General features: G+C 46.1%; 1 long non-coding RNA gene across 1 annotated transcript in view; it reads right to left on the bottom strand.

Moving 5' to 3' along the window:
• LOC125091167 (uncharacterized) overlaps positions 1-18,302 on the bottom strand; it is a 95,646-nt gene extending 77,344 nt beyond the window's left edge. The window contains exon 1 of the long non-coding RNA XR_007124596.1: positions 18,154-18,302. This is a non-coding gene — a long non-coding RNA (uncharacterized LOC125091167). The remainder of the gene's footprint in view (positions 1-18,153) is intronic.
• Between the last annotated feature and the right edge of the window lie 8,406 nt (positions 18,303-26,708).

The following is a 26,708-nucleotide window of genomic DNA, read 5'->3' as shown; positions in this document are numbered from 1 at the left end:
AGAAATGTATATGAAAACTATCCATTGAAAGCCCGTGGTTAAATATATCAACCGCTGAGGGATAGTTTCCAGGTAATAGAGCCCGATTGCCACACTCTGGTCACAGCCGCAGCCGGGGTGGGACGCGAGGCTTGGGGGTTGGATTCGCTCTCATTGATTTTTCTTTATAGATCAGTTTGATACTAGACGTTATAAGGTTAATTTTGGATGATTAACTCCTCTGTATTGGGATATTTGATTTAGTTCTCCTTTCAGATGCTTTCTCCCCATTGATTTTCAATATTGCATTTCCAAGACGGAGGTAAAAGGCTCTGGCAAGGACCCATCAAGCAGAGATCTCCCATGGCTGTCCAGTCTCCCTCCCAAATATCCTCCCCAGGCAGGAGGGATAATAGGTGCACAGCTGGGGGACACCCATGCCTTGTGCCAATCTAGGGAGGGTGGCAGTGCCTACTTACCCTGGGACACCTGGACAGGTCCAAGGCATGGTGATCAAGAGCAAGGATTTCAGGATACCAGAGTTTGAAGTCCAGCCTTGCCATTTACTTGATGACTGACCTTGACATTCATGTAACCTCTGACCTCCTTTATCTCATCAGTCACTAATTATCATGGGTACCTACTCTTTTGGAGCCCAGCAACTAGTTCCTCTTCTTCTAGCTCTAGTACTCTCACCTGTTTAATGTGCTCCTTCATACCACAGGCCCTTTGCACATAACATTTCCTTCACTTGTTTCATATTCTGTTCTCCAGACATCCCAAACCTTCTCCCCCACACCTACTCAGGGCCAAGATTCCCCCTCCCCTCCAATTAGACCACAAGTCCCATGAGGTAGGGTTGTCTGTCCTGGCCATTTGTCCCTAGTACATAAGGCCTGACATGCTGTAAACCCACATGGGATATTTCTGAAATAAGTAAGATCAACGCACAATTTTGGAGATTTTATGTGTGTTGAAGGACATTTGAATTCTACAGGATTGTTCCCCAAGATTCAGGCTATGGTACAAATGGGGATCCCCTTTTCTTAGCTCTGCCTGGGTTCTCACCACCTTTCTTACCTACCAAACATTCCAGGCAACCCCCTATCTCTACCTGGCTCTCAGGTAGGACTCCTGCTCCCCGTCCCTCCTGCTTTCCTACCCTGGGGAGCAGGGATGAACACCCTTTGATACTACCCTAAAAATTCTAGAGCCAAAGTTCATCAAATAATGGCAGGAGCTGACACTGACCACAGACTCTGTTCCAGACACTTAAATGTTTATCCACTCCTTGCATCTTCACATGGCCCTACATCTTAGGTTGTGTTATTGCCTTCAATCCCATTTTATTGACGGTGATGCCAAAGCCCAGAGAGGTTAAGTAACTTGCCCAAGGTCATTCAGCTAGCAAGCTAGCACAGCTGGGGTTCCGCACAGTTCATCATTAACCCCAGACTGGACACCCTTCCCCTGTCCTCCGCCATCCCAGGACTCTCCTCTTTCCCCTTGAAGTTCAGATTTGACACTCAAGACCTCAACCTTCCTTTCTGGATATATCTTCTCCCAGCTCAGTTCTGTTGCTAGCTTCTTGATAATTCCTTCAAGTATTTGGCCTTGACAAGTGGCCTGGAGTAGGGGTGTCTCAACCTGGTTTCTGGCTTCTATCTGGACCTGGGGTGGCCATCTGGAGGGTAAGGCTGGTGATCCTCCTACTCAAGGTCAGGGTCATTCTGTCATTGCCCCTCCTATCTGAGCTCCTTTCCTCCACCCCACCCCTTAGAAGTGGGAGTCTGTATGACGGCCTCTCAGCCTCCTGCTCCTTCCTATGCCTTGTAGGGGTGCCCTCTTCCTAACCAGAAGTCGCAAGCCAGCAGGAGGCCCAGCCTCTGGTCCTCATGACTAAAACAGCTTACCATCTGCCATGTACTGAGCAAAAGGCCCTATGATATTAACTCATTTAACCTTCTTCTGGCATTCTACAAGCCGGGGTATTGTGACTCCGTGTTAAGGATGAGGACATTCAAGTTCAGGGCAGCAGCAGTAGAATTGTGCTTGATATGGTGGGGCCCAAGTTTAAGCTGTGACCTGTCGGACTCCTACAAGTGTGCTCTTTCCCACCACCACCCAAGCCTGCCTAGAGCCCTGCGTTTCCAGTGCCCAGCCTTCCTGCCCCTTCCGGCCAGCCTTCTCCCTGCTCCATTCCTCGATCACCCCTTCCCATCCTGAAGGTCATGCTCTGAGGCCTTTTCTCTTCTCCCTGGTTTTCTATGATCTCTTATTCCTGTGCTGGTTCAAGCCAAGAGCAACAGAGAGACAAGTGTAGGGAAGTGACTGAGTTTCCAGAGGCTTACAGAGGCCCAGGCCATTGTCCCTGCCCTGTGTCATCTGGTCACTGGCATGTCCCCTGGGATGGGATAGTCATTGGAAGCTCATTAGGACCTGAGCCCTTTATCCTGAGTTTCAGGATCATCTCATGCCCCCTCTTCTTTTTTCTTTTCTTTCTTTTTTTTTTTTTTTTAGATTTTATTTATTTATTTGACAGAGAGAGAGATCACAAGTAGGCAGAGAGGCAGGCAGAGAGAGAGAGAGGGAAGCAGGCTCCCCGATGAGCAGAGAGTCCAATGTGGGGCTCGATCCCAGGATCCTGGGATCATGACCTGAGCCGAAGGCAGAGGCTTTAACCCACTGAGCCAGGTACCCCTCATGCCCCCTCTTCTTAACGCTTCATGCCCTTGAACAATGGGCACATAACGCCCCTTTCTTGATCATTTGGCATATTCAGCCAGCAGCAAAAATTGGTTAAGGTTTATAGAATCCTTCTCTGTGCCTTGCCCTCCATTATGCATCTGATAGCAGAGACAGGGAGGACAGCATGAGAACAGATAATCACAGAAGAAAAGACCCGAGTTCACTTCTGGGCTTCCCCACCAGCTCTAGGTGTTTGTGGGCAAGTTAATCCATATTTCCACATCTCAGCTCCCATTTTCAGGGGCAGAAGTGGCTGGAGGGACACGGAGATAATACTCACCTTATAGGTTCGCAAAGCCTTGGGTCCCAGTGATGGGCATGTGAAGGGTTTCATAATTGTATTATTTAATACTAATTATTGTCATAATTAGGGCACCTGGGTGGTTCAGTGGGTTAAGTGTCTGCCTTTGGCTCAGGTTATGATCCTGGAGTCCCAGGATCAAGTCCCACATTGGGTTCCCTGCTCAGCAGGGAGTCCGCTTCTCTCTCTGCCCTTCACCCCACTCTCCCTCGCTTTCTCTCAAATAAATTAATAGAATCTAAAAAAAATAATAGTCATAATTATAACATGCAACAACATTATCAAATATAATAATAATTGTAATGAGCCTAGTAATAATAATACATTTTTCTGAAGATGATAATGATGTGATGTTAAAGGTAGCAGTGACGACACATGAATCACAGGGACTAGAAACAGCACAGACGACGAGGTGCTCATATCTGAGTAGGGGGCGGGAGACAGATGTTTGGGGCAAATTTCCCATGGGAAACAATTCCTCAAATGAGTTTGTAAAATCGAGTAAAAACAAGTGAAGGAGTTGACACAGAGAGTTGGGTCAGGGACTGAAAGGGCTTCCTGAGGGAGAAGATCTTCTGCAAAGGCCTACAGGCTGGGGAGAACATGTAACAGGCTATCCATCCCCCAAGAGGACCCTCCGGGTCCCTTGTATAATTCAATATACTTTTGAACCAAAATCTGACTCATGCTCCTCACACTGCCATGTTCCTATTTCCAGCCCCTGGTATCATTCAGAACCTATCACGCCTCCCTTCTGGAATGATCTTTCCACTGTCTGAACTCTGAACTGGTTCCCTCAATGTCTCTCCTCTCCAGGGCAAAAATGTCCAGCTCCTCATATATTCTGTCTTTGAGTGATCTCACCCACCCTGGACCTCTGCTTTTGACTTTGATTTCTCACATATTCCTCATGGGAAGCATATACTAAGTCTCTTGCCCCATGATAATACTGCGGAAGACATGGGGGTCTCTAAAGGCAGTACCCCCACATTGTACAACTGCAGAGACCCCGGCCACCTCATGGAGTTGAACCGTGAGCGGCCACCCTGTCTAAAAGCTTCAGAAGACCACTTTTTGACTTGCGAATCTCTTAAGACCGAGTTTCCAAGCCCCTAAACACTGTTCCTTTACTGCTTCCCCTTTCCAAGGCTACCAGCCCCCAGCCAGCCCTTCCCGTATCAAGGGCTGGTTGTGCTGAATAAGGAGCATTCACTTGATCCCATCCAAGGCTTGTAAAATTGAGGTCATCAGTTCCTAATCAGAGTTCAGACACCAGCTGGGGGCTGTGAAGGATTTCCTCCCAAAGCATCATCTCAGAGGTCGCCCAAGACAGGAGTAAATGGTGTGCCCATGCAGGTGACGGTGGTGAACAGACACAGAGCATGAGGTCCATACTGGGCAGCCAGGAGAGGAGCGTAGGACCAACAAATATCCTATGCCCAAGGTCACAGCCTCAGCCTCAGACACCGCCAGCAAAACGACATTCCCGTGTGTGCTATAGCCCCATGGACGGACCCGAGTTTTTATGTGCCCCTCCATCCAGGAGGCCAGGTTAAGTAAAGCACTAAAGTAATTAATAATTTCTAAAGCTGTTCGTGATGGTTGGTGAGTAATGACTGCTTTCTCCTGGCTGCATCCTAGAGAAGAGAATTGATTGCAATAATATCGGAAACATGTTGCGTCTTCTTTAAATGTCTCCCTTCCGGGAAACTAACCTGTGATCTCAGCAGTGCTGGACCTTTCCACTGGTTCTGGCAATGGGCATGCGACTGAGCCCTGAGCTTGTAAGGTGTGCAACCCTAGACATCACCTGAGCTAGGAGTAATGAAGGTATCCCTCTTCCCAGTAATCCCTGTGTCAGGGAGCATCTGAGTCTAAAGTGACACGTGGCTGTCTTTGCCTGCACCGAGAGAGAGCCCACCTGAGAACAAAGCCAGTAGAGAAGAAAGCAGATCCATGAATCAGAAAGATGTGTTAACACTGAAATTCTGTATCCCGCTGTTCCATTCTTGAATGTACTCAATTCCTGAGCCACCAGTAAATTCCTACTCTGATCAAAGACTGACCAAGCAGTGATGCTTGCATCCCAAGATTCGTGACCCAGACACCACTGTTAAAACAAGGGGATTCTGGGGTGTCCGGATGGCGCAGTTGGTTAAGTATCCAACTCTTGGTTTAGGCTCAGGTCGTGATCTTGGGATAGTAAAATGGAGCCCGACATCAGGCTCCGTGCTCAACGCAGAGTCTGCTTGGGACTCTCTCTCTCCCTCTCCAACCTTCAAATATATAAATAAATAAATCTTCACAGACAATAAAAGGATCCTTATGACGCCTGGGTGGCTCAGTTGGTTAAACATCGGCCTTTGGCTCAGGTCATGACCCTGAGGTCCTGGGATGGAACCCTGCATTGGGCTCCCTGCTCAGGGGGGAGACTGCTTATCCTTCTGCCTCTGCCTGCCGCTCCCCTTGCTCTCTCTCTGACAAATAAATAAATACAATCTTTTAAAAAAATAAAATAAAATTTAAAAAATGAAAGGATCCAGAATATGAGAGAGCAAGGAATTAGGAGAGTCTGCAGGTGGTGTTTGTAGCGGGATGCTGAACAAACATGGCAGAACTCTTAATTTGATATTTAAAAATGGCAGTAATATAAACCCTTGGACATTGTCAAGTAATGACGGCACACTTTAGACTAAGGTTTGATGATACTGAGGTTTCGGTGGTTTGTCTTTCTGCAAAGTAACTTCTACCTTCTTCTCAGACCTTCAGGAAAGTCTCTTACACACACTCAACAATGTCAATGGTTTGGAGAGAGACTGAAGGGGAAAAACAACCACTGTATCAAAGATCCAATGAGAACAATCCCCCCCCCAGAGAAGGTGTTGTCACATTTGTATGAGCTTGAGAGACTATTAAGAATGGGTCTGTAGTAGATGCTGGCAAGGATGCGGAGAAAAGGGAACCCTCCTACACTGTTGGTGGGAATGCAAGCTGGTGCAACCACTCTGGGAAACAGCATGGAGGTTCCTCAAAATGTTGAAAATAGAACTACCCTATGACCCAGCAATTGCACTGGGTATTTACCCTAAAGATACAAACGTAGTGATCTGAAGGGGCACGTGCACCCGAATGTTTACAGCAGCAATGTCTACAATAGCCAAACTATGGAAAGAACCTAGATGTCCATCAACGGATGAATGGATAAAGAAGATGTGGTATATATACACAATGGAATACTATGCAGCCATCAAAAGAAATGAAATCTTGCCATTTGCGATGACGTGGATGGAACTAGAGGGTTTCATGCTTAGCGAAATAAGTCAACTGGAGAAAGACAACTATCATATGATCTCCCTGATATGAGGGAGAGGAGATGCAACATGGGATGTTAAGGGGGTAGGAGAAGAATAAATGAAACAAGATGGGATCCGGAGGGAGACAAACCATAAGTGACTCTCAATCTCACAAAACAAACTGAGGGTTGATGGGGGGAGGGGGGTTGGGAGAGGGGGGTTGGGGTTATGGACATTGGGGAGGGTATGTCTATGGTGAGTGCTGTGAAGTGTGTAAACCTGGCGATTCACAGACCTGTACCCCTGGGGATAAAAATATATGTTTATAAAAAATAAAATTAAAAAAAAAAAAAGAATGGGTCTGTAGTTCCCTATGATGATAAAAGCTCCAAGGGAATGTCTCTCTTATGCTAACAATGAGAAAAAGCCAGATAATCTACGTATTCCTTTTTTTTTTTTTTTGGGAGCCCAACAAAGAGCTAAGATTATAAGAAAAATATTCCAAAGGCCAACAGGCTCCTCTGAGGGGAGATGGAAGCCATAAATGGTCACATCTTTGGCAGAGTGCAGTAGGAAGGAGTAGTCACACTCATAAGAGAGTAAGAATAAAACAGTAAAAATCTTGAAGGTTCTTTTTTTTTTTTTAAAGATTTTATTTATTTATTTGACAGACAGAGATAACAAGTAGGCAGAGAGGCAGACAGATAGAGAGAGAGGTGGAAGCAGGCTCCCTGCAGAGCAGAGAGCCCGATGTGGGGCTCGATCCCAGGACACTGGGACCATGACCTGAGCCGAAGGCAGAGGCTTTAACCCACTGAGCCACCCAGGTGCCCCAAATCTTGAAGGTTCTTAAGGACCAAGTCAGGGAGAGCATAACAATTTAGAATCCTTGGTCACTCCCTAACCCTGAAGGAATCCTGTATCCACTGATGGGATTTGTTCCAGAGGCCTCCAATGATTACTCACTAGGACACTCTCAGTGTCTCAAGCCTACATTCTTCCAAGGTCTGAGGGTGGAACCGGATACCTGAGGAATCTCTCTATGCCTCAGGCCCTCAGTGGGTCCAAGATGGTGATCCTCTGCCATTTGAGACAGACGTGGACCCCATCTTACCATACACTTTCCACTGATACAAAGCAAAAGCTAACTTCCACCACACAAAGGGCAAGAACCAACCCAGGTCCCAGTCCTGAGGATCCTCTGGACACAAGACCAAAGTTGGGTGTCTCTGGGAAAGATAGAGCAAAACCTCCCAGCCACCTGGTTCTGCCGTGACCCTGGGAAAATGTCAAATGCCACTGGGAGAGGGATAACAGAATCTATCCCCCTCCATACTGCATAAACACTAGACACAACCATCTGCTGCTGGTACAGTGGCAGAAATCCTGCTCTATAGAATGCACAGTTCACCTGCGTGAGGACAGGAAACCTGCCTGGGCTCTAGACCTGACCTGGAAAAGACTATTTGTCATAGGGGGATGGGTAGGAATGCCTAGGAAGACCCACCCCCAAAGAGCAGGTGCACCAATCTCCTTAAGGCAAAGGCTACAGCAGATCTGAGAAACTCCATGTCCTCTCATTAGTCTTGTGTGAGCAACAAAAGTCAACTTCTGGATGTAGGGCAGGACTCCTTCTTTGGGGCAGGTTTGGAGGGCCTGGTCAGAGTGCAAGAGGGATACTGAGGAAAACCCTTCAGAACTTTAGGCCTCAAATTAAGCACGAGGCAGTGGCTCCTAAAGGAACTTGAAGGTTGTGTTACCCCATAGTGAATCATAGCAGTAATGGAAACGATAAAATTAAACCTAGTTCCCCTAGATGAGATTGACTCTACACCTAATACAAAAGACCTCATGGAGGGAGAGGCATGCCCATTTCCAGACAGTAATACAATTCACTTAAGTCTTCTTTGTTCTTTTACACACAGTATTCAGCATTCAATAAAAAAAGTTAAGAGACATGTTAAAAAAAAAAGCCAAAGAAAAAAAGGGTCCCCTATCAAAAGATAAAACAGTCAACAAAACCAGACTCAGAGATGGTGCAGGTATTGTCATGATCAGATAGGGACCTTAAAACTAAAATGAGTGTATTAGAGCATCTACAAGAAGCACAACATGAATAAACAGATGAGAAATTTGGGTAGAGATGGAAGCTATACATGGATGAAATGAAAATAAAAACCATGATGTCAGAGATGAATAAATCTTAGAACCTGCTGACCAGTGGAATGGATGTAGCAGATGAAGTAATTAGTTCACTTGAACGTAGCCTAACAGAAATGAATCAAAGTGGGAAAATAGAATAGTGAAGAAGAGGAGGAGGAGGAGGAAGTAGAGGGAGGAGGAGGAAGAAAGAGGAGAAGGAGACAGACTTTTAATTTTTTCAGGAAAATAAATATTGACAATGTTGTTTCCTCTTCCAAAGCTGTGCTTTAAAACTTCCCTAGAGACCCTCACTCCCTCTTTAAATTTCCAGCTCCTCTGATATGCAGAGCATGCAGACAGGTGGAGGCTTGCCACACTCCAGGGGTGAATGCAGGTGGCACAAACTCATGCATTCGAATCTTATGGGTTGAAATCTGGGAAATGTGACCACCTAGCTACAACCATCATCTTCTGTTGCTTAGAAAAGAATCTCGAAATCTCAGGAGCTTCCTGCTCTGCATGTCAATTGCATAGCCGACCTAGACTGGGTCCAGCTTTAAGCCGCAAGTCAGCTAGGTAGGGGTGGTGCTCAGCCTGGCCCATGAATTCTGCCCTCCTTGTACTAGCAGCCCTCAGAGGCATGTGTCAAAGAAAAAGAACATCTGTGTCCCTGTTGAAGATGGCAAAGCTGACTTTCTTCAAGGGGGGGCGTCATTGTGGTGGGGTCTGAGAGTGGTAGAGACAGATTGGGTTCTACCCCAAATACCTCAAGGAAAAAGGGATTCATAGCTAAGTAGTAGGGTAGGGGTCAGTGGATGGAAAAGTACCAAGAGAAAACAGTAAAGTTAAGTGTTATTGGGGGGAGGGTTGTGGATTCTGGCTAAGCCAGCCTAGCAGAATTCCTGGCAAAGGCAGGCCATGGTGATCAGATGTCACAGGGAGCTGGTGGGAGAAGGACTAGCTAGATATCCAAGGTGGTCAGACAAAGAAGAAGAGGGATTCCGGCTAAGGTTGGATAATCCAGAGATGAACCCAGGTATCCAAAAGTTGAAGCCTCAGCTGAAAATTTCAGAGGAGGCCCAGTAGAGTTTGGTCAAAGAGAGAATCTTTACCATGTATTTGCCCCAACCCCATACGTAAATGGTATGTTACCAGAAAAGGAGAGCTGGGCCAAAACTCATGGGCATCCTTGGGGCCTTCTTTGTATCATATCTGAATATCTCCTTGGCACAAGTTCCATAGCCAAATCCAAAATCATTGGTGTGGGGGAAATGCACCTCTCCTACCATACTTTGTAAAAGATCCCTAATCTCAAGCTGTTGGTGTGAACTTGGATGTTCTACTTAACTTTTGAACCCCAGTTTCCTCCTCTAAAAATGTAATTTTGTCCCAGTCCAATAGTTCATCTGTGAGACTCAGTGAGATAAAAATGTAAAGCCCTTAGCCTTTTGCCTCACAGAGTACATGGTGGAGATCTGCATCTTCTCCCCACTACTCATTTGTTTAACAAATACCAGTAGTGGGATCCACTAACACAGAATTTTTGTTTTAAAGATTTTAGTTATTTATTTGACAGACAGATCACAAGTAGGGAGAGAGGCAGGCAGGGGCGGGAGGGAGCAGGCTCCCTGCTGAGCAGAGAGCCTGATGTGGGACTCGATCCCAGGACCCTGGGATCATGACCTGAACTGAAGGCAGAGGCTTTAACCCACTGAGCCATCCAGGCACTCCTAACATAGAATTTTTAAAGAACTCTGGTTATGCAAACTTCAGCCTGTTGAGAAAGGGAGAAATCTGAAGAATAATCTGGCTTTTAGTGAGGAATGGTTTGTGAAAACCCAAACACTCCACCTGCAATTCGAATTTAGTTAAATCTGTCAAGATATTCCTCACCAAGGCCAGGTAGCAGAAAAAGGCCATGGGGCTCCTGAGATAAAATTGCCTTGGAGATAAAAGTTGTAAAACTAGTGTCCAGTCCCAGGGGACATGGTGGTTTGGGGTCCCTAGGGCTCTAGCTACCGCAGTTAATCTTAGCCTAGCCTTCCAGTGCAGGCTTGGTGTCTGGGAAACGTCATCGGGGCAGCTTGGCCATGGAAAGAGTTAGCTGAGATGAGCACTAGGACAGAGGTCATTCTGCACAAACCTGGACCTGACCTGGCCCCAGAAGAGCATTCTGGAAGTCTGAGTGGCTGGACCCTGGAGAAGGAGCTGGCGTTTATCTGCTAGATAGCAAAGATTTCAGTAGGTGGCAATACCTCATCTCTGGCTTTGTGGTGAACAACAGTGTTTTCATAGTTGTCACTAAAACTTTCAGCTGGAAGTCTTAAGGCATAGGAGGAGTTCCATCTCCCACTGATGATCAGCTCCTTGGGAGGGGAATAAGCATTTCAGGTAGGGTTGTCAGAAAAAAATACAGAATTCCCAGTTAAATTTGCATTTCAGGTAAGCGACAAATTGTTGCTTTGGTAATCAATAAATGTATACGTAAAAAAGACTCATTGTTTGTGAAGTTTAAATGTAACTGGTCTTCTGCATTTTTAAAAAATTTGGTAAATCTAGAGATCCTAATTCCAGGAGAAAGAGGAGCGTAGGGAGAGGGAAGACTGAACAGCTAGCTGGACAGGAATTAAGCTGGTATAAGAGACTTGAATGAGTCACAGCAGGGCCATCTAAAATGGTCTAGGAGAATCAGGGGAGACTCTGAAGGGAGCACTGTTTAAGGAGAGCCCCCAGAAGACACAGAATTGTTCCTGCAGAAGGGGAGGGTGGGTGTGGAGTCGTGGGTAAGAATGACTCATGGTCAAGGTAGCAGGAGTATTGGGCACGGTTTTATAGCAATGAGACCCAGCATGGCATAGTCAAGACATGGGGATCGTCTTGATGGGGATAGAGGGTGCAGGGGGGCAGGGCTGGAGGTGAATGGGTGGACAGGGGCTAGATCCAGTCCAAGGATGTTCCCAGCCAAGTGAAGACATGGCTTTTATGAGCACAAACGAATATATTCACAGCAGCTACTCATTGAGCCTCACAGTGACCTTGAGAAACACAGTGTCTGACCTCATGTCATACATTTGGGGCAAAGCCCAGCAGCCTCAGACAATCCAGGTAGATTCAGCCCAGGGCAGAGGTCCACACTAAATGACACCAGCTCAACCCAATCACGTCCTCCCTTGTGACGTGTAAATGCAGGGAGCGCAGGAAGGAGGTGTGGGCTCTGAAGGCACTCACTGATATCCTTAGCAGGGTTTGGCAGTCATCCTGGCTCCTTAGGAACATCCGAGCATCCGAGAACCAGGGAAGCTGGGGAGTCGTGTGACTCCCCGGCTGATGGATGAATTCCTCTTGCACTTTATGATCCCGTATATTCTTAAAATCCATTTACAACAAGCTAAGTGATCTCTGAGTGTCTCTTCCTTAAATCCTAGGAGACAGACCTGCTGGATCATTCCAGTCCCTGGGGCTTGTCAGCAGGCCAGTGCTCTGAGATGGAATGGGCTTTCTCACAGAACAACACTGTAAATTGGAGGGAGACTCACCTGAGCTCCCTTGAACCTCTAATGGAATTGACTAATTATACTACACCTTAGGCACTAAGGAGAAATTTACTGTCTCTTACCCTGATCTTCTGATTCATAACAACAGTGTGAACAAATACCACATCTCTTGCAGCCTGAACTCCTCACCCCCTTAGAGAGCGAGGAGGGAAAGGGCTGAAGTGAATTTGAGTTGGGATCATTCGATTTGGTTTTCCTGATATTTTGGAGAACCGAACCAATGCTGAGAACTAGGAAGGTGACAGGGACACAGACACAGTGCCCCCTTACTTCCCAACACAATTACATCTCTTCTTCTTGTCAGCCCCCAGAAAACTGGCTATCCCATAGCTTTTCCTCCCTGCCTGGGACTCTGGTGCCATTTACATACTCAGACAAAAGGGTGCACCAGGCCAGGGACTCATCTATCATAGATGCCCTTGAGTATTTTTTTTAAAGATTTTATTTATTCATTTTGAGAGAGAGAGAGAGAGAGAGAGAGAGAGAGAGAGAGAGGAGGGGAGGGGCAGAGGCAGAGAAAGAGAGAATCTCAAGCAGACTCCCCACTGAGTGTCAGAGCCCAGCACGGGACTCGATCTCATGACCCTGAGATATGACCTGAGCCAAAATCAAGAGTCAGATGTTTAACGGACTGAGCCACACAGGCGTCCCTGCTCTCAAGAATTTTAAAAGACAAGATCATGAAGGAACTGATGACATAATCTGGCTGTGGGTGGAATGGGGGAATGAGAAAACAGAGAGAGGGAAATCTGGTCGGAGATAGCTGACCTCCCGTAAACTACTGTCTAGGTCACAGTCCAATAGGTTTTGGTGAACTTGACTTTGACCCAAGATAGAGTTGACACTGAGAAGGAATGCAAAGAAGTGTTTCGGCAGGATCGTGGTTTGGGGCTTTGCCCCTGGAGCAGGTCCCCAGTGAAGAGAAGCACCCATCACTCAATTCAGCGTCCCATAACCCAAGGGGAAATTAATTAATTGTACCTGCTGCCTGGGCCACACTTTCCTCATAAGTAAAATGGGGATTATGATATCACCTACATCCTAGGGTTGCTCATTCATTCCACAAACGGGTTTTGAGCACTGATTCTGTTCAGAGTGTTCTTCTGGGCCATGAATATACCACACAGAACAAGACAGAGGGATTCCTGCCTCCCACCCCAGCTGCTTATGCTCCAACGTCGAGGGGCAGATAGGAACAACTACACAGATAGATGAACTTGACCATGTGGTTGAGCACTAAGCACCATGAAAGGGAATCCAAGAATGATCTACGGAGACAGTACTTAGCTGGAGGCTAGGTGGAGGATACGTTCTGAAGAGCTGGCAAAGAACATTCTAGAAAGCTGGTACGAAAGGCCTGAAGTTGGGAGGATTTGCATGTTTCAATGAGGGTGTGGTTTCAACACAGCGCTCAGTGCATGACAAATGTCAAATAGCTGTGATGCCGATGAGGAGGAAGAAGAGGAGGGGTTACGAGTTATCACTACAGTCTGGCCATGGGAACAAGAGGCCAGCTCTCTGCGAAAGGACTAGCAAGAACCAGACTCTGGGTGCTGTTGCTCAAAGCAGATACATATAAAATCTCAGTGAGGCAGACAGTTAAAGCTTTCATGTGGTAGGAGAACCACCCCCTGAGCCCACCAGACACTTAATCTGTGCACCAGGGGCTCAAAGGACAAAGGGGTTCCTAACGCACTTCCCAGGATGGTCATTTGTGGCCCTGGAGCTAGGTAGAGTTGAGGCTGCAGGCTGGAAACAGTGTTTTCTGCAGCCAAGCACAGCTGGGACAGCAGGAGCCCAGCTTCCCAGCACTCAATTTACCAGTCTAATCCACAGCCCCAGGAACCTTCACTCCATGTCCTTTAGAAGTTCTGGCAGCCCCACTCCAGCGCAGGGGGAGTCCAGAGCTGAGTTTATAAACACGCAGGTGCCCACAGAGAGGCCGGCAGGGGAGCACCATTGCCAAGCATGTCCTCATCGAGCATCCTTGTTGGAAACACTCTGGTGCCAGATCTCATTACCACCCTGAGAAGGTCCTTGCAAAGCTTGTCTCTTTCCAACATCTCCTTCCAAGTGGGCTCCGGCTTTTCGTGGTGCCGGCTCCACTCCCCTGACACTGGGGCATTTATATTTGATGGTATGGGGATGAATTATGCACACACCCCACTGAACATAGATTTAATGAGGAGATTTTCTTTTCTGTTCCTTGCTTTGGCTGTTAATGGATTCTAGCCTTTGAATTAAGCATTGGCTCAGCAACCCGACGCCACAGGGGATGCAGGGAGAGAAACTGTCCCTCCAACTGGGGACTTGGAGGTGGCTGTTTCGGCAGTCAGCTCCGTCTATAGGTTTGGCCCATGTGAGTCTTATTTCTGGGTCCCCGATCAATCCTGAGGTGCGGTTCCCCCATTAGAGCCCGAGAACAAAGACCACGCTGTGCTGGGTGAGGAGCAAAAGGACAGCCCCAGGAACAGGCATGACCCAAAAGCCACAAGCAAGCCACAGTTGAGGAAGTGCCGTTCTGGAGAGAAAATACAGAGCTGCCAATAGAAACGGTGTCATGGGCCTGGGAACGGTGGCAGTCACTGCCCAACACCTGTTCCCTTTTATTCTGTTACTCCTAGCTTGCTTTATCTTCAAGGGGAAATGACTTCTTTATTTTAAACTCCTACGGTACAAGAAAGGGTCGACAGCTCTCCTTGCCTCAAAGAGTGAATGAGCCAACCAGAGCCTTCTATTCTTTTGGCTAAATAATTAATGTGGGTACAGCCATATGACCCCCAAAGTAGAATCAGTCCTGGGGTGTCTGTGGGAAATTACGGAAATATATTTTTTAAAACTCCACAGTGGCTGAGAGGTAGAATGTACACCTGTGGAGGGCTACAGCCACAACATGGAAAGGAGACTTTGACCATCAGGTCACTGGTCAAGACAGAATAATGCCGATCTCGGAGGAATAGAGGGTAATACCGAACCCACGTGACATGTCGAGTTTCTGCATCCGTGTCATATCTGAAGTTCATTATAAACAAAGGCACTTCCACCTTTATTAAGCTATTTGAATTGGCTTTATTTTGGGAAGAAGGAAGGAAGGAAGGAAGGACGGACGGACAGGCATAAGCTTGGCTTACATGAAACTTGAGAAGAAACCAAAAATGATCAAGGAAAAAGGACAAAGAATTTCAAGGAGAAATGGGGTCCGGGCATAGTGGGGAATGAAGAACTATTTTTATGGGGTGCTGGTTTAGGCATGAAGATAAATCTTCTGCTTATGTATAAAGGGACAGTCTGGCCAGGTCTCAGTTTCTGTGTCATTCTCATCAGAGCCAGAGTTTGGAACAATAATAAGAGTGAAATCTTTTCTATGAAACTGATCCATATGAAAATAATTTTAGTAAAATGAAAATAGAACAAAAATTGGAAGCAGGTTATATTATATAAAAAATTGATCTGAGAGTTAAATAGGTTTAAAGAGTTAGTTCCATGGAAATATAGCAAATTTATTAGAATTTCGATTGAAATACTTAAGTCACCCCCTTTGTTTTAATACTTAAAATGCCTTCAATCACACTTAGAACGAATTCCAAACTCTTTATCTAAATGATATCTGATCTGACTCTTGTCAACCTGTTTGACGGTAGCGTTTATATCTCCTTTCTGCTGAAATAACTCCAAGCCCCAGGAGCTTCTTTCTGTTCCTTGAAAGGGTCAAGTTTGTTCCTACATTGTGCACATGCTGTTCCCTCTGCCTGTGATGCTGTTCTCTGTCATCATTCTGTCAGGGCAAATGTCACCTCCTCAGAGAAGCCTTCTCTGAATGCCTCATCTGTTTTGTTGGGATATCTTCAGAGGGTTTTCCATGATTGGAAATAATCCTAATTATTTCTTTGTTTCCTTGCCTATTTCTGTCTCTCTCAGTAAACTGTAAGGTCTACAAGATCAAGGGTCCCATATCCTTGTTTCTTTTGTTGAACCCACTTGTTCCTTTTGTTGAACCAGTGGGTTCAACAAAAGAATTCCCTCCACACACTCCCACCAAACATTGCTCATCATCCGCCAATATCCATTCTTCCTGAACTTTCTTTAAGGTACATGTGGGTAGACACTGCAACGTCCTGCCCAGATCCCTTCATGAAGAGGGGGCTTCATGCCCAGTTGTGGGGGGCGGGCATCAGCAGGCAGGTTTTACTAATCAGCTCCATCAAGGGTTTCACAGCCCTTCCTGGGGGTAGCCTGCATCTAGTGACTGAGGGAAGTAGCACTTTGAAGGTCCATCCAGTTCAGCCCATCATGGGTCAACTCAGATGGGTGATTCTTTCTCCAGAATTTTCCATCAGCTTAGTAGAGACATCACAGCCTGACTTCTCCTGGCCTGATCCTGCTTCATACTCCTTTCTAGAGGTGTTGATCTCATGGATGAACTTGCACCCCAAATACACAGTCCCAGCCTTGGCTACTTACTAGCAGACCCAGTCTGTGACCACACTCAGCTACAATGCACATTGCCTTTCCTCCCTCACAGTGGGATGTGACCACGTGACTAAATTCTTCCCTTTGGATGTGAACAAAGTGATGTCTGAAACATCTGTCTTGTTTGTCAAAAGCTAATTGCCTGCCCTCCCCTCTGTCTTACTATGCTGTGCTGTACAGACACAGGGATGTTGAACAAGCTTGAACCAATGAGGTAGGAGGACCTGGTTCCTTCGACAACATCATGGACCCCAATCTCTATCTGTGCTGGGCCACCAACCTACCTCTGGACCATGGATGCTAACTAGGCTCGGTCAGCTTTACTCCGAGTCCCCCATTTTCTTTAAAATTTCCCTTTGCATCAAATCAGATGCTGATTGGATCCAAACAGGTGCTCTGGGATTGAGCTCTGGGTACCCAGGTAGAACTGCCCTATGATCATGCCCCTCACCTTTTCCTGATCGGGCCCATGCCTCAGAGTTTGGTTTCAGAACAATGTCATCCCTCCAGATCCAGGTGCATCATGGTGATCACCCACTCACCCCTGGGTGCCTGGGTCACTACCACCTGTTGCTTATCGCTATTTTCCCTCACACAGCGGGACACCCGCACACAACCACACATATCTCTTCTCCTCATGCAGCTGACCTCTTTAAGCCCACTTCGCCCTGGGAAGTACTGAATTGGTCCCCCTGTCTTGATCTGAGCTGCCCGTAGTTTCCCGGGTCCAGAATGAGTTCTGGCAGCAACACCGTCCTCTCTAAGTCTGACCCACTGACATGAAATGAACACACACAGAGATGCAATGCAAATGTGTTTGTCTCTTCAATCACACTAATAGAATCCTAGTGTTTAACTGAGGGAGGTGATCATTCTGCCCCTAAAGAATCAGACTCATTTGCCGTCTTTTGTCTTCAACCCAGAATATGTTACTGAAATAGTGCCATAGGAGAGTTGGAGCATGATCTCAGGAAGGTACTTGTTTACTCATTAATTGAGTTGAGAAAACACTTACCAAGAACCTACTACATGCCAAATATCGAGCCGGTTGATGAGGACGTAGAGATAAATCTGACATGAGTTGGGATGGATTAAAGTGAGAAATCTTGATGTTCTCCCACAAAGGAAAAGTGGGAAAATTCAAACACACATGCACACGCAATATAAAGGACATGTTAAGGTATAAAAGATGTTCTATTGAGGAAGAGACATCAAGAAGGGCCCCAATAAACATCTCCAAATATCTGAATTTGTATCAGGAAAAGGAAGGATGTTGCTTGTTCTGTGCAGCTCCGAAGGGCATTCATTATGAGAAGGACCTTTTTCTGTTTTAGAAAAAAAAATCATTTAACAAGTGCATGTGGGTGACTCAGTCATTTAAGTGACTGCCTGTTGGTTTCGGTTCAGTTCATGATCTCAGGGTCGTGGGATTGAGCCTGCACTGGGCTCCTCACTCAGCAGGAAGTCTGCTTGAGATCCTCTCCCTCTCCCTCTGTCCCTCCTCCTGCTCTCTCTTTCTCAAATAAATAAATCTTTTAAAAAATCATTTAACATTAACTAAACATTAGCATACCCTTTGCCATAGAAGGGCAGAAGCTGTCAGCCATCAGGGACGCTATGAACAGGATTTCTTTGACTCATTCAACTAAAGTTAACTGAGACCTACCTTGTGCAGGCAGTGTCCTGGATACTAAGGGCAGAGGAGAGACTGTTTTCCTGTCCTCATGGAGTTCACCTTCTGACTACTCTGCTGATGTGGGAAGGGGTGGGGTTCCATGGGGTTGGAAGGCCAGCTTCAAGATCAATGTCAAAGTGGGATCTGGTGCACAAGAAGGAGAGACAAACTTGAGAAAGAGACTGGGTATGCCTCTGAACTCTGCTACCTATGGATTTTATGACTTGCAATGGAGCAGTGAACCTCTTTGATCTATCTTTTCCATCAGCAAAATAATTATATAAATTTTCACTGAATCATCACTTCTTCCTTGAAATCCACTTTATCTGGGGAAGATGATGAGAAGCTCCATGCCCCTTCCATGCTTAGAGTTTCCTTCTAAAGAAAGCCACCTCGGGTGGCTCTTTACAGTTATCAAGGGTTTGTTTCAAGTGTGAGAATTCAACCAGCCCTCCTATGGTGGTTACAGCTCATTGTTTTAGGTCTTGGTCCCTAAGACAAAGAAAGACAAGCAGCAAAGAGATGCAAGAATGGAGGCCATGTACCCTTGAATGACCTTGAGGGCAGCCCTACCTAACAGAATCCATTATATCAGAAGGTGACAAACACCTCACCAGACTGTATCTGAGACCAATGGTCCCAGGGAGAGTGGGGTCATCCCATCTTCCTGATTTTCCATTGGACCGCTGTACTGCCAATTTGCTCAGGGCTGTTTAGGTGATCAAAGATAATGTTCCCCACGTTACTCCCCTGTTGAAAATTCTACTGACTTTCCATTGTTTTTAGAATAAAACCAAGAAAGCTGGAAGAACCACTAGCCTCTACATATCTGCCTTCTTCCCATCTTCAGCTTTGGCTCCTTAACTCTTCTCTCTAGTTTTATTGCCCTTCTTTGGGTTCCTCTGACATACCACGGGGCCTTTGCATATCCTGTTTCATGAAGTCCGGGACCATACCATATTGTCCCTCTGCTCTTCATGTTCACCATGGTATCAACAGTTTTGAGCAGTTTCTGACACCAAGCAGACACCAAAGAAATAAATGAATATTGCCCTAATTTCATAAAAATATTTCCAGAGCTCCCAATACCCTGACTCTCCTGGACATTACTTGCTTGATACACTAATACCTATAACATATGTAGGAGGCAGAATAGCATGGTGGTGAAGCATTAAGGCTCAGGACCAAAAGTTCTGCTTGAGAAAAATCCCTGTTTTGGGGTGAATTTAGGCAGCTTATGCAAGTTCTGTGAACCTTGTTGTTTTTTTTTTAATCCTGTACATAAAGGATGCTAATACTAATCTCCAATAATAGATTTGTGTGTTGTGAGCATCCTGAGATCTGATAACAACCACATCTGGCCCACAGTTAGCACTCAACACACTAAGTGCTGGTTAAAAAGTGGTTTGCATATCTAGTCACCTCTTTTGCCCTTCATTACCTCCCTCCGAGCTACTTCCTACAAAGGGAATTTTAAGAATCATTGGATGGACGGTATAATGTAGCCACATGACGTTATCATCTACTTTACAGCTACCCTGTCCTCGTACCCCAGGGAGGGTGACAGAACCCTGATGTCATATAACCACAGTTCTAAATGAGTCCGTGTATTCTCTCCTAGGTAAGCTGAGATAATAAAAGGGCTGGACCCTGTCCCCTCATGCCACTTACAACTAGAGTGGCCGCGTGGATTCTGAGACGATGGCTGTGGGTGTGCCTTGGCTAGGACTTGGTCCACTGTACATCCGTAGGAAATGTTTACAAATCTGCATGGGAGCAAAGGGACCAGCTTGCTCTTCGCTGAGCTGAGCTGATAAGGGTAATTTCAGCCATCTGAGTTCCCCAGGGAGCCCCAGACATTTCTTAATAGAAAACATTTCATAGTTACAGGAGAGGCTTGTATTATATAGATTCTGCAAGTGGTTCATTAATTTAAAAGTCTGCATTTTATTAAATTAATGTGAATTTTAATGAAAAAAAAAAAAAACAACTAAGCCAGAGTGGTTCTCGTCTTTGGGAGAAAACAGTTATTTCTATGCAGGTTAGGGGAGAGCAGAGAGGAAACGTACACCTCTTAAATTTCCCCAGAGATTACAGTCCATCAGCTTACAGAGCAGGATCTTTTAAAAGATTATCTTCTACACAGAAATGATGAGCTTGTCATAAATGGGAAAATGTCACCTAAAAGACACGGCAGGATGGGAGGAAAATGGGCTGGCAGGTAGGGGGAGGGAGCCAGGGCTAGGCAGGGCAGGGACTGGGACATTCGGTCTAACTATGGGAAGAGCATCCAAGGGTCTTTGAAAACATATGTAAATTTAGGAGTTGAAACTTGTTTCTGAAAGGTGACCCCGTACAAGAGCAGCAGTCATCCTCTATGGGGACGGGTGACGCTTCTCAGTCTCCCAAGCTAATGCCACGTGTCACCCAGCAGTACTCTGGTTCCAAAGAGCAAACACCATATCAAACTGCCTTGGGCAGTTATTTGCTTGGACAAATTTACGGCCAAGTCCCAGGGCTGGATCCAGAAGTTTAAGGGAGACCCTCAGGACCTTGCGTCCTTTCTTCTCTCTTTTTTTTTTTTTTTTTAAAGATTTTATTTATTTATTTGACAGAGAGAAATCACAAGTAGGCAGAGAGGCAGGCAGAGAGAGAGGAGGAAGCAGGCCCCCTGCTGAGCAGAAAGCCCGATGTGGGGCTCGAACCCAGGACCTGGGATCATGACCTGAGCCGAAGGCAGCGGCTTAACCCACTGAGCCACCCAGGCGCCCCATGTCCTTTCTTCTCTTGACTCAGCTTCCCCAACAAGCGCTTGAAGCTCAGGCAGGTGTTTGCTTGTGATGAGGTCACAAGGACTCCAGAATTTTGAATTTATCTCTGATCAGCCTAATAATCCCAGCATGAAGAGAGCATCTCTTGGTTAATATTCTTTTTTAAAAAAAGATTTTATTATTTTATTTATTTTATTGGGGGGGGGGACAGAGAGAGAGAGAGAGCGGGCATGCGCACTCAAGAGGGGGCAGAGGGAGAGGGAATCTCAAACAGACTCCACGCTGAGAGCAGAGCCCGTCCAGCGGCCCCATCTCATACCCCAAGACCAGCACCTGAGCTGAAATCAAGAGTCAGATGCTTAACTGACTACATCACCCAGGCACCCCTCTTGGTTAATACTTTTGTGGAAGTCCTGAGATTTCCTTTTATTGTCCCAGCGCAAGTCACATGCTTATTCCCTCACTCCTGGTCTCAGGCCCTATGGAGGGCTCTGATCGGCGAGCTCGGGCCATGGGTTCACCTGAAAAGCAAGCACCTGTAGGTAAAACCACCCCCATGAGAATAAACAAAGTCATAAAATGAGGTTGGGGCAGTTCCAGGAAGAGGGCAGTGGATTTCGTTAGACAGAAACAATGTGGATTCTCTTTACATAGGATGCAGCTTTCTGGTTGCTGGTGCTCAGGGGACAGAGCAGGCTTCAGCAAGCAAATCTGGGGTCCGGGATCCCAGTCTCTGGGGTGTGACAGAGTGGAAATCGGGGTGAGTCAGAAGATGGAACATAAACCTTAGAATGACATGGTGAGGGGCGCGTGGGTGGCTCAGTCGTTAAGCGTCTGCCTTCAACTCAGGTCATGATCCCAGGGTTCTGGGATGGAGCCCTGTGTCAGGTTCCCTGCCCAGCCCGAAGCCTGCTTCTCCCTCTCCCACTCCCCTTACTTGCGTTCCCTCTCTCACTCTCTCTCCCTCTCTCTGTCAAATAAATAAATAAAGCATCTTTAATAACATCAACAACAAAAAGAATGACATGGCAAAAATAAAAGTCCTCAGCTACACGTGAGAGTTTGTCTTATTTTACTGTGTCCCCAGCACCTCTCACTGGGGCTGGCATGTCATTGGAGTTCAACAAATATCTGTTAAATAATGAATAAAAGTATATCATCAGGACGACACTATTACTACTATGAATAAAAATATAATGATGATGATGTTAATGGTTGTGTATGAGCAAAAGAAGCTAGATGTGCAAAAAAGCAGCCTAGGGCTGACTCCCTGCTCACTGATATTTACTGACAGGGTTTATAGGTGTCAAGGAATATACCAATCCCTTCATTTCAGTATCTCATTTAATCCACACACGATCCTACAAAGCTAAGACATTTATTAGCGTGCCCATCTGATAAACGAACCTTGAAGAGATTGAGTCATGTGCTCAGGTTGTCCTAGGAGTGAAGCCACGCTGTAACAGACAGCCCCCGCATTTTCAGGGCGTCCACACCACAAAAGTTATCTCTTGCTCGGTTCAAGTCCCGCATGGGTGGGTAGAACAGGTTCTTTTCTGGGTGAAGGAGACCCAGGCTCCTTCCATGGTGTGGCTCTCCTGCCTTCCAGGGCCATGACCTTGGAAGGTCTACACCTTCCAGTAGCTGGGGAAGGACAGAGAGCAGAAGGAAAGGAAAGTGAAGTGGTGAAAAGAAGACCCAGATGAAAGTTCCCTGGTCTTCATCAACTTGACTTGGGGTGGGGGACCGGGTTGCTGCCCTCCCCGTGGTTCATTGAGGGCTGATGAAACCCATCATGTGACCCCACCTGGATCCAAGGGGGGCGGGCGTGTCAACTCTGTGTGTGTCAAGGAAATGGCACATTGTATGCGTAGTGGTAAGGGATAGGATCATACACTCCCCTACACTTACATAGACCCTTCCCCGACACACAAGCCACACCCACATGCTACTCCCACATGCACTTGTATTGACCTTCTACCTGGGTGGGCATCACTCTAACCCTCTTTCCCTTTTGCCTCACCTCTACTTTCTTGCTGCATCTCTGCTCTGACCACCTCTGGGCTCCTGGAGCTGGTAGAGAGGGTTCTAGAGGACAAGCTCCCACCAATCAGGCATCTGCGTGGAGATGACAGGCAGTGGCTGGTGACCTTGACTCTTTCTTTCTGTCAGATTCCACCTGCAGGAGTTCTTTCTGCTGTGGCAACCCCAAAGCTGGAATAATTTTATGATTTGATTCTAAGGAGATTCAGTGATATTAGTTGACTGAATATGAAATGTGCCTAACCAACCCCCTTCCGATCTCTTTCATCATTAGATTTGCTCTTAATCTCACACACAGACATTCTGTGATTTTTTTTTTCTTTTTGGCAGGTTAATTAAACCTGTCTTTATTTTTTTCCCTTTTTCCAATTCTCTCTGAGCGTGGGGGAAAAGATCTGAGTCTCTAATCTCTGGCAGCATTTGTCATAGAATATTCCAGACATTCAGAACCATAAACCATTTCCCTCACTGAACCTGGACTCCCAGCTCTGCTCATTTCAGGCTGCCAGAACTCATAGCTAAATGCTTCAGCAACTTTAACTTGGGGGGAGGGAGGGCCACTTAACAAGAAAATTGAACAATAAAAATCTCAGGAAATTGGACATTTAAGCATTCAAAGTAATTGATATTGAAGAAAAAGTATGATAGACTAGAATTATATCCACACCATCTACTGCCCGTTAGTCGGGATGTCCACATAACCCTGATCTAAAATTATGAGGGTTCATTACAGATGTAATCAGACACAATCATCTTCATTCCATATATCACAAGTCCATCTGCTCAAACAGAAAGAAGAAAGGAAGAAAGGAAGAAAGGAAGAAAGGAAGAAAGGAAGAAAGAAAGAAAGAAAGAAAGAAAGAAAGAAAGAAAGAAAGAAAGAAAGAAAGAAAGAAAGAAAGAAAGAAAGAAATCCCTGTCTCTGTGTCCCTACATTCCTAAAGCTGAAGTTTGAGATCTGACTTTTTCATATTAGATGACAATTTCCAGGGCACATGAAATCAAAGACTCAGAAAGATGTAAAACACGTTGAAATAGCATCAAGACAGCTGTGGGTAGGAATTTGAGAAGTGATACCCTTAAAGGACCAAAAGAAAAAAAAAAGAAGAACAAGGTTAAGAAAAGGAAGAATGAAAGCCTCTCTGTATTTACAGCCTGTGGAGGTTCTGGAAGAATTCTTCTCCAGCTCAGACCCACCCAGCCACTTCTTCTTCTTCTTTTTTTTTTTTTTTTTAAGATTTTATTTATTTATTTGACAGACAGAGATCACAAGTAGGCAGAGAGGCAGGCAGAGAGAGAGGAGGAAGCAGGCTCCCTGCTGAGCAGAGAGCCTGATGCGGGGCTCGATCCCAGGACCCTGAGATCATGACCTGAGCTGAAGGCAGAGGCTTTAACCCACTGAGCCACCCAGGTACCCCTCACCCAGCCACTTCTGATGATCATTCTGGAAGGTGGTTGGTCAGCATGCCCCATGGTGCCTGCTTCATCTCCACAAGAAAACAAAACCCAAACCAAAAACAGCAAAAGAGGCTTTGATCCACGCCACCCTCCCAGCCTCAACTGTCCCCCGCCAACCCTGACCACACTCTGCTGTCTCGCATCCCTGCTTCCTCCAGTCTGGAGGCTTCCTGACCTCAAAGGGTAAAGAAGCCATTTCTGAATTTCACATCCCTTTTCTGGTGCCTACCTCAGTGCATTGTTCCCTCTCTCACCTTCTGTTCTGGAAGGGCTCTGCCTTTTTCATCTGTACACCCACGGCAGCTGGCTCACCTCTGTGGAAGGGCTGTCACCCTCTGTTCCCACTGCCTCTTCAGACCTCCCTCTGCTGGGAGACGTGGGACTCAAGGCCACAGCTGAGCATACTCATAACTACATCCCAGGACCCGGCACACATAATTATACATACCAGCAGAATACAAAATAATCACAGACTGGATTGGATTGATTTCATTCATTGACCATCCATTACTCAATAGATATTTACAAGGCGCTATAGACACCTTCCCGTCCATGACTAGTTCAGTGATTTTCAAAATGTGGATTGCAACCCTGTAGCAGGAGATGAAATCATTTTAATAGTTTGCAAGCTGCATGAAGGAATGTAAAATAAAGGGGCACCTGGGTGGCTCAGTTGGTTAAGCATCTGTCTCTTGATTTTGGCTCAGGTCATGATCTCAGGGTGGTGAGATCCAGCCCCGTGTTGGGCTCTGTGCTGAGCACGGGATCTGCTTAAGATTCTCTCTCTTCCTCTCCCTCTGCCTCTCCCCCTGCTCTTCCCCCACCTCAAAGGAATAAATAAGTAAAATCTTTAAGAAAAAAAGCAATGTAAAATAAAGCAGTAGGAAATAGGACAGCATGGATTAGGATAGGGCAGACCAGGGTGGACTGGAACAGCAGAAGATGGAAAATGTCAGCGTCCACTTCACCTAGAAGGTTAAGTAGTATTTCTTAAAATATATAGATTGTGGGACGCCTGGGTGGCTCAGTTGGTTGGACGACTGCCTTCGGCTCAGGTCATGATCCTGGAGTCCCGGGATCGAGTCCCGCATCGGGCTCCCAGCTCCACGGGGAGTCTGCTTCTCTCTGTGACCTTCTCCTAGCTCATGCTCTCTCTCACTGTCTCTCTCTCAAATAAATAAAATCTTTAAAAAATATATATATATATAGATTGTATCTTCCTATGCATCTGTAGCAATAGAAATGCATACACACAGATGGGTACACACAGCAATGTGAGGGTGTGCTGGGGCTGGGGGGGAGGAGTGGGCATGAACCTAAAATTCTGAATGTCCCTGATTTCCATAACTTAATTTATGCTATGATTTTGGTAACAGGAATAGGTGGGTGATGACAGTGCATTTTGTCAAGTTACCGTGACCATCAGGAAGCTCCAAGTCCAACTTTCAACATCAATAGGGCAAGTTAATTAGCCCTCCTGGGCTGCTTATTTGTGTTCTATTTTTAACCATGGTCTTGACTTCCTATCCCCATTGATATTTTCCTTGGCTCAGACACACACTTATGTATGGATTTGTTAAAAGCCACTTTAATACAATCTGTTGTTTTCGACTGTCCAGCCACCCATCTTGAACGAGGAGCTTGTTAGTTTCATACAAGGGAGTCATTCGTTCCCCCAGCCTCAGTCCAAATTGTCCAGACTGGGAGGACCCTTCCCACCCCCAGGATGTAGGAGTCCTACACAATCCACGTGGGACTAACCTCCCTACATTATTCCCAGTCCACGGCCATTAATTTAGGTCCAGTCATGCCCCTCAAGTTGGTCTGATGAGATCTAACAATGGCACTTGGGCTGGAATTTTGAGGAAATGCCTGCCCTCCCTTCACAGTACTGTAAGACTGGACAGACCACATCATGGAGAGAACCCACCTGACATTCTTGACCCAAAGAAACAGAGACCAAGGAAACAGAGAGAATGAATTCAGCCATGTGCGACCTTACAGCCAATCACAGGCTGAGGCCAAGCATATTTCCTCTTTCCAAAATGAAGCCCATTTGAGGTGGTTTTCTGTTTCTTATAACTGGAACAACCCTGATTAACACAGCCATGTTACAAATTCTGTAGAGCACGGAGCGTGGCACCTTTGTGTGTGGTGTTCCCAACTATCCACTCTTCTTCCTGACAAGATCATAACACAACTCTCTACCACTGGACATTTGATTCACCATTCATGCTCTGGTTGGGGGAAAGAGTCTGCTTCCCTGGGCTTTGA

This window comes from Lutra lutra, chromosome 18, assembly GCF_902655055.1.
Source record: "Lutra lutra chromosome 18, mLutLut1.2, whole genome shotgun sequence".
Lineage (NCBI taxonomy): Eukaryota > Metazoa > Chordata > Mammalia > Carnivora > Mustelidae > Lutra > Lutra lutra.
The sequence above is the reverse complement of the archived record's forward strand: the minus strand, read 5'-3'. Positions and strand labels throughout refer to the sequence as shown.